This window comes from Anguilla rostrata, chromosome 12, assembly GCF_018555375.3.
Source record: "Anguilla rostrata isolate EN2019 chromosome 12, ASM1855537v3, whole genome shotgun sequence".
NCBI lineage: Eukaryota > Metazoa > Chordata > Actinopteri > Anguilliformes > Anguillidae > Anguilla > Anguilla rostrata.
Window position 1 is genome coordinate 24,452,412 of NC_057944.1, and position 9,612 is coordinate 24,462,023.

Consider the following 9,612-nt stretch of genomic DNA (forward strand, 5'->3'; position numbering starts at 1 on the left):
ACAGCAGAATCTGGCTGCACGCTTGAATGGGTCGTTTGAATGTCCAAAGTGGAAATGCAAATACACTATGTTAATACTCCCTCAGCCTTGCACAACATGCTTTTCAAATGGCTGCTTTGTTGCTTTTTAAGAAACACAGCCAATTAAAACAGTGCCAGAATGATATGTTAAGGCATAGTTATGATGGAACACATCCTCTTAAGGTACGCCATTTGTACTAAGCAAAATGTGGTTCCCATAAGTCAAGTACTTCTCAACCTAATCAAATAATTATGTGTATAACCCTAAGCTCTGCTATATTTCCTGCAAACAATGAAAATGTGCACGTCTTGCCTCAACAATTGATTTAAGTGAATAAATAACTGATTAATATCTCTTGATTATTTGATTAGGTTGAGGGGTATTTTACTCATTGGAATCATACTTTGCTTAGAACAAATGCAGTTCCATAAAAGGCTGTGTTCTATCATAGCCATACCTAAACATATCGTGACACCTAATCACTGACCATGTGACACATCTGAAATATTGCCTGGGAATCAATCAACGCATGTCCTTCATTTTGACATACATTTTTTCAATGCAAATGCAATTCTGTTCATGAATTTTAGTGCTCACTGAACTTTCCAAAGAAGGTCTATGAAGAACAGAAATAGAAATAGCAAAAATATTCTTTATTAAATTATTAGAATAAAACTGATTAGAGTCACAGTTAAGGACTGGCCTGACTGATTTTGGTTATCATCATCAGTAATCAGCAGTTTCATACATGCCACTGACTGTGCTGCTTGAACAATCAACTGGATTTAAAGCAATAAAAACAGACCTTGGAATAAATGTTCTTAACTGGAGGAGTATCCCAGAATCCCCAGAACCAGACGCATGTGGTCACATCATTACGTCCTTTAAGAACATGCAGATATGGTTTTATGCTTCTGTTCTGGGAGTAATGCATACAGCAAGACCTAAATGCATTTATTGCTCTAACTCATTGCGTTCCCCATAAATTTAACCGCATTTCAGCAGCATTTACAGGGATAACTCTTCAGCCATTGCACTTAACATAATGCTTAACATACTGTGTGTAGATTAAGCACGTATTGCATACATTAACACGGCGCAACGTAAAATAGCACAACACAACATAATGTTTCTGCTCTTTTAGTCTATCTATTTTAACATGGAAATCATATGCAAGCATATGCAAATTGACGTGTTAATTAGAATAAATTGATGTGCAAGCAAAGAAATTACTAATGACTGCCTTTTCAGAAAACCGGTCTGCCATTCAATGGCTTAACGCGATTTCATTTAAGAAAGAAAAATTGTTGCACTAAATTAAAAAAGAAAAAAAAAGATTGGGGAAAGGATTAGATAATATTTGAATCCGTATCTAAACATGAATACCAATTATACGTATTCAATCAATGTCATCAAGTCATGCAAAGGAAGGTTCTTTTCAATCAGAAAAGGAGATTCAGATTAATCTGCCTGGCGTATTATACTAACCCCCAAATTCAATCAAACCTGCCAACTTCTCCATCCATAAAGGAAATGGTGCCCGATTAATGTGGAAGGTTGTTTTTCTTGAACATCCCTTTGAGGGAGCATATCATGGCTGTTTGTTCAGAATCAAGGGCTGGGTAATTCACAGTAGTATTACCTGTAGGCAATCTAGTGGATCATTGTGAGTATAAAAATGTTTATTCCATGTCTTAGAAGAAAGAGATTTCCATTTTACACAGCTATTAAATGCCGCAGAAAGAATTATAACAGACATGGGTTTCAGAGGAACAAAAATGTATTGATTTTATAAGTTTATTGGGAATGTGCAACACCTTCCTGGGTGTGATTTGTCTTGTTTTGAATTGAGCTAAACTGAAACATGTACTTACTATTTCCCCTATTACAGAATAGAGAATAGAGAATGGAAATGATTCCTGTACATAAGATAAGCACATACGATAACATATAATGTTACAATTTTCCTTTGAAAAAACGATACACATGATTTTATCTAAATTGTTTTATATTCATTTTTGTCACACAATGCAGCGCATTAACAAGAATAACTCCCCCAAACATCACACAAACAACAGCCTCCCAGCATCCATCCAATCCACACCCCACAGCACGCCCCCGAACACAAATCACACTTTTTCCTCCCTCTTCATATATCCTTTGATATTTGGCACAAAAAAGGCTTGAAATGTTTTCAATTTTTGTTTATTGACAACTGCTTTTGCTCTTTTGCTCCAACTATCCCGTAAGCACTTCAAACACCCACTTTTTAAGGTTTATACTACAGCTTTTTTTTTTTAAATGTTGGAAATTCCAGTATATGGTATGAATAAAATATTACCATGCCATGTGTATACTCTTGTGTGTTACAGAATTATTTACCATATGATTATCAGTAAGACTTGAAACATCATGCGGAGTTTCTGAGGTCTATTTGTGAAAAAAGCAACCAAATGTCTCATGAGATATGATGGTAAGACAGAAGCCAGGGGGTGGTGGTATATAAGGGGGGGGGGGGGTCTGTTGGGGGGGGTTTGGGATGGGGCAGTGGGTTAGCAACTTGTGAGAACATGAGCAGAGTTGAGCTGCAGCATGTTGGCTGCTTTGCTTTGCATTTTCAATTGGGGCCAGTGGCAAAACAGCTTTGAATATTAATGTATGCTAATGGTGGTCTGATTCAGCATATTTTACAGTATTTTGCTTTGATGCTAAATGCCACAAACATCAGCATTTTCTCTTATTTCTTATGGTCATGCCGTGTGTGTGGGAGGGTGTAATAGTAGTAGTAGTAGTAGTAGTAGTAGTAGTAATAGTAGTAATAGTAGTAGTAGTAGTAGTAGCAGCAGCAGCAGAAGTAAACTTCTTATAAGTCAAAATACTAAGGCAAGATTGTGCTCTTAACCATATTTACCTGACATGAGACTTTAAAAAGTGAAGTCAGCATCATTAAAAATGGGAGTTTGGAGCATCTCGTTGACAGACCATTAGATTTGACTAGCACACATTTGAACACACCACTGTCAATAGAAGTGACACTTGAAGCTGAACTCGACCGAGCCAATTATTCACCTTGAACCTGTATGTGGGAACATGACCCTTTGTGTGACAGGTGTTTTGAAAGAACGCAACAGGGGGTCACTTTTTCCTGAGCAAATTTAATTCCTTTTTTTGTGTAGAACTGTCAGAAACTTCAAGTAGGAACCATACGTTGTCTTTCAATACGATACAGTATGTGACACTTATTACACCTGTAAGTACGAATATCTGAAATATCTCCATTTCTTACTTCCACAGCCTTCAGGTCACACTATAATGATAGTGGAAGCACCTGTGGCTCAGAGGCAGGGCCTACATCCAGTAGGTTGCAGGTTTGATTCCCACTTGGGACACAGAACAGGTGTCACAATGTGTTGTACCATATAACTTCGTTTTTCCAATATACATTTTATTTTCGTTTATATATATAAGAAATTCTTTATATATTGTTTTCTGACTACTTGGAATTCATGTCAAAGCAGAAAAATGGCTGAATGGCTTAAAACACCCGCTGGGTCCAGGCCCCAGTCTGCTATTTTGTTTACTCTTCCCAGACAAAGCAGGCAAACAAATCCTTTCGCTCTTTACATAGGCTTCAAACCCCCGTCCCTCTTTCAACACAGAATCAGATGAGCTCAGAGAGCCTCAGAGGGTTCTGGTAGGATCAGGAAACTGGTTGGGAAGTTTAATCCAGCCACGCCCTTCATTTTACGGCGAGGCAACTGCGGCGTGTCAGTCACAGATGTCGCCTCTCGCAAACGCTGATGCAACGCGAGCGGCCAACATTCTGCTAGGGCTTGGGACTGTTTTCAAATGGCTCAGTTCATTTTACGATTAAATTAAGCAAGGATCTGACGCTGAATGGTAAACCGTGCCTGGTTTTTAACAAAAGACATGCTACATATAGCCACAGGATCCACTCGGCACACGAAGCCGCCTCAGTGTCCCCAAAGATCACTCTGTTTCTTCATCTGTGATGGGAGGGAGGGTGAGGATGCAAGGGGGAGGGGGGAAAAGGTCTCTCATGTCTTTACTTTCCGAGCCACTGGCGTCTTATTTAATTCTGTTCCATTAGAACCTCTGCACCGCGCTTTATGAGAAGATTAAAGTAAAAATCAAACACATCAGGGTTGATTCACTTCTCCCACTGGGGACTGACGCAGACAAAAGATGTGAGGATGTCCTTCTCTGAAAGACAACTTGGAGATGTGCTCATTTCTGAAAGCAATGCAGAAACACCCCCCCCCCCTCCACACACACACTCACACACACAGACACACGCACGCCGTGGCACACACACTCACACACATGCAGGAGAAAGCACATGAGGACAGTCACATGTCCGCTGTCACTCACATGGCGCTGCTGACACCTGCTTAAGACGAAGAAAGGCGTTGTGAAATGCCGTGAACGCAGGGAGTAAAACACAAAACAGTGATTCAAAGACTGAGCCCACACAACAAGGGCGGACGAGTCAGAGCCTACCGTCCTTTATTCACCCAGAAGCACAATGTAAACATCTCCAAGGTAATCAACGAGTTTAAGACAAAAGCCAAGCTACTGAAAACACGTACAATAGACTCCTTTAAATATAAAATTTTACCCTTTCCATTTCCTTTTAAAAATTTATTCTTCAATCTGTATGCTTTCTTTTCAGATAATTGAGACTGCCTTTTTTTAAAGATTGTGTGCTTGTTCGACCATTTTTTCCTGTAATAAATGGTATGGTTTCATAATGAAATAAAGCTTTTAAGGGTCATTTCTCTTTCTCTCTCTGCCTCTCTTTTGCTTTTTCTCACACACACACACACATGCCTATACCCACTCACCCACACACACTCACACACACACACACACACACACACACACACACACACATGCCTATACCCACTCACCCACACACACACACACACATGCCTATACCCACTCACCCACACACACTCACACACACACACTCATGCCTCTACCCACTCACCACACTCACACACACACACACGCCTATACCCACTCACCCACACACACACACACACACACACGCCTATACCCACTCACCCACACACACACACGCCTATACCCACTCACCCACATACACTACACACACACACACACACACACACGCCTATACCCACTCACCCACACACACACACACACACACACGCCTATACCCACTCACCCTATACCCACACACATACACACACACGCACACACACGCATGCACACACATGCACACACACACACACACACACACACACACACATGCACACACACACACACACACACACACACATCACACACATGCACCCACACACACACACACACACACACACACACGCCCTCCTCACCTTCCAAACGGACATACGTTAATGAAGAAGCACAGAGTCACAGGCCTGTACACGTGTACCGGCACCATTGCTGGGCTGGGGGACGTTTGCGCGTCTCTCCGCCGCGGCAGGCAGCTTGTACGGAGGACACGGCTCGGCAAACAGACATGCCACTTTCCATTTGCTTCAAAATCGGACCGCCTGTCCATCATCTTCTCCGCAGCGGTCTCCGGCGGTCTCCCGCCCCCTTGCCGCCCGCCACGGACCCCCGCTCCGCCGGCTCCCGCCGCGGAGAGAGGCCGAATCAAATCCAATCATGTTTCCTCGCACGCGGATAAGACCCGCTAAACTCTACCCACCATCCAGAGATTTTCTTTTTTACTTTCATTTGATCATTCTCAGAGTCAGAGAATTGAATTTCGCCTACTGTGAAAAATGACGTACCAGAAGCACAGCAGTGGCCGGTTATCGTGCAGTCTCACTCTAACAAACTAATCTAATTGGAGCCTAACTTTAATATTTTTGCATTGTTTAAATTGATGTAAGTGAGCTTCCCTATATGCAATAGGACTGGAATTTTGCTAATATTTTGCTACGGTGGTAAAGGTGTCTTTGGTCTGTTTGACGGATGTCTAAATCGAAGAATTGTTTTAAGCTTGCACCAAGTCAATTGCCTTGACAAGAAACATTTTAAAATGCAGCTTATATTCAAGCGGACACATAGTCTTACAGAACTTTTCTAACTGTATTGAGCCATTAATCACTACTCACTACTCCATACTGCAGGGATCTCTAAATGCAGTCTTGTAGGGCCACAGGGCCTGCTTGTTTTGAGAGCGTGTCAGCACTTAGGCGCTTCATTTCAGCGCCTGATTGACCGAAGAGGCACCCCGTTTCTGGCCCAAACTGGCTGCTGATCGAAAGGAATGCCCGAAACCTGCAGACAACGCGGTACACTCTCGGAAGAGAGGGCTGCAAAAAAGCTCCCCCTTGTCTCCATGGAGAAACCGTGTCCGGTTCAAGGATTCTTTGTCAGGCAAAATGGTTCAATCTGGGAGCCTTCAAGACTACCACACAGGGTTCCATAAATGACTTAAAAATGTTCCTCTATGGAGGCAAGTCAAAGGAACCCTTTTTTTCTGAGAGTGTAGCCCAAGCCTTTCTTCTGAGAGCCCTGCAGTGTAGGCAGGTATCAGGTGGGGCCCGGAGTTGGGCCTCCACATCCAGAAGCGTTGACATGTCCTTCCCCTGCGAGGACAGCACTGGACGCTGCTTCTCAGACCACGTGACACGGAGCACCAGATAGCTTTATTCATCTGTTCCGAACCACCTTTTTTTTTTTCAACCTCTGCTCAATTTGTTCCAGGTAATTCTTTAAGCCTCTGAGTTTCTAAGGTCACTTTGCAGCTCTCCGCCATTAATTAGATCAGTTTAGAGTCGGCGCCTCCGCTCCGCCTGAGACGCAAAGACGCGCGCAAAGTCCCGCACCTCGGGACCAGGTCCCCACGGCGGCGCGGCACAAACACGATTTACAGCCGCTCCTGCGAGGAGAACCAAAAAAAAACAACAAAAAAAACAAACAAAAAAACAAACAAACACCAGCAGGCAGTTCATGCTAAACAGCACAGATCCTGAAACAAGACAAAACGTGTGCAACAATCCCCGTCATGGCGTTCTCTCTGAAACGCTGGGCGCCCAGCTCTGCTGCGGGCGGACTCCCTCTGTTCGCTGCATATTCCTGCTCATTTATTGATTGCAGTATTTTAAAGAAACATAAAGACAGCTGGAGGAACGGAGTTTCAGTCAATAGTCTGCCTCTTTGATGCTGTGCCATGTAAACAGCGTGGGAACGCACTGCAGCTCCACAGCCGCGCATTTCAGGAAACACAATGTATTTTTATTTGCATACGTATGATTTATTTAATGGCCTTCTCTATTCCCTCCGTGTCGTGATTTATCCTGTCGTATTTACCAGCTACATTTCTTTCATAAAGCATTACCATCACCAACTATTCACGGCATAATTAATTTAGGATATTCTTCCGAGCCCAATAAATTCATTCCACTAATGAGAGCCTCAGTCATGGTGTTCGAATCAAGTAAATTATATCGAGTCCTCTTGATCGCCTCAGATCCCCGTATAATTCTGCCATCAGCTAATGCACCCCGCGTACTGTCCATGTCCATGGCAGGCTTGTTGCATTTATGGAAGGTTTTAGTGTAACTAAAAAAATCCAATGTATTTATTCTATTCATTATCTTATCTGAGTCCCATGGCCTTTATAAAGCCAAGAGAGGACAATCACAAAGAATACAAATAATACCGCGGGGAGTACCGTTGGCCCTGTCCACGGGACAGTATTTGTTCTGCAGCTCAATCTGAAAATTGTAATAAATAAATAAATAAATAAATAAAAAATAGAAGATTTTGGGTTCCAATCACCTCTCTTTCTGAAAGAACTGAATCACCTGCAAATGAGGATGCATTCATCAACTAATTTGTTCTGCAAATCAAAAATTAGAGTCCTTTATTTTGTGTGCCCTTGAGTGTCCTGCTAATTTTAAGTATAGGAAATTAAATTTAAGTACAGGAAACATGCTTCTGTTTCCTGTACTTTTTATCTTTTCTATTGGAAAACTACAAACAAATTTCAAGTGTTCTTTTTTATCATATTAGAGCAAAAATATTACTTTTCAGCATAAATACTGATTTGAAAAACACTTTAAATTATATTTCGCACACAGTTGTGTTAGCAGCTCTCGAAATGGAAGGGTACCATAATGACTCACTGGTTGACTGACAGGCTTAGGCTCAGATTAACTGACTGGCTGATTGACAGGCTCACTGAGAGATTGGATGTCTGAGTAACTGACCGATTGACAGGCTCACTGAATGAGTAACTGACTGACTGTCTGAGTAACTGACCGATTGACAGGCTCACTGAATGAGTAACTGACTGACTGTTGGAGTAACTGATAGATTGACAGACTCACTGTGTGATTGACTGATTGTCTGAGTGGAGTGACCCACTAGTTGACCCATTCATTGGCTCAGGGACTAACTGGTGCCCACAGAACCACCATTTAGTCACATGCAATACAAACAGTAACCATCTGGCGCTTGTTGTATTACTTTGGAGAACAGCTCTTGGTTCTATAACACATGTTATAACATAAAATGATCAAGGTTTATGACAAGATGCTATAAAGGTAGCAAAGTGATGGATTTCCTGTAAATGGCGGCTAAAACAGTTGCAGCCCTGCATTTTGTGAGGTCTCGAAAGCAATAATAACATCTCTGCATTGCAAGAAGCCAACTTGTGATGTTTTCCTCTGTGAAGAGTGAGCACACACCTGTCAAACAATGGAACATGTGCTGATCGATGCACGTTGCCGTGGAGACAATGCACAATATTCCGCTTTCGGTTTGAAACGCTCATTCTTTTCTTTTTCATTTTTATAATTGTTTATTACTCACATTTACTTCATTTTCCCCATGGTGAGAGGTCCTGCTGGGTTGAGAAGATGCACATTTTCAGTTTTCTTCTAATAGAGACAAAACAATAAATGTGTTGTTATTGAGTTATTATACATTGTTTCACTATAACATTAAGTTACTGGGCATAATTATTATACATACATAAAATATTACATTAATAATTTGAATTATATAAAACATTTATTTATTTAATTTGACGTTATTAAGCAAATAAGAAATACTACACACGTGCACATACACACGTACATTCACAGCCACATACACACGTGCACACACACACTCAAGACAAAAGGACTGGCCCTTTCAATCTACAAAATGCTGTCCATGCATGAAAAAACTCCAAACAGACAGATCAAACATGCTTTTTTTCATGGCGTTCATAAATGTGGCTCAAAAATAAAACAAAATGCAAAAAGGAATCCAGTGGAAAATAAATCAAATAATGCAGATCCTGGTTAAATATTGATCGTCTTTCCTCTCCTCCCATAGACTGAGTGATCTGTTGGGGTTATCTGCTTTTGAAATACGCAGAAATAGAACCATTGATTGTCAGAGCTAACAAGCACCCCGGGCTTCAGATATCAGTGCAGCTGACAAATGCACTTTCCCCTTGAAAGTCAAAATTCCCTCTCTTCTCCAGATTCGGCTCAAAGCATTTCCAGCAAGTTTTTTTTCCTGGGAATCACAGGCCTGTCACACAGCTCGCAGCTCCACAGTTGGGGTCCATTGTAACAG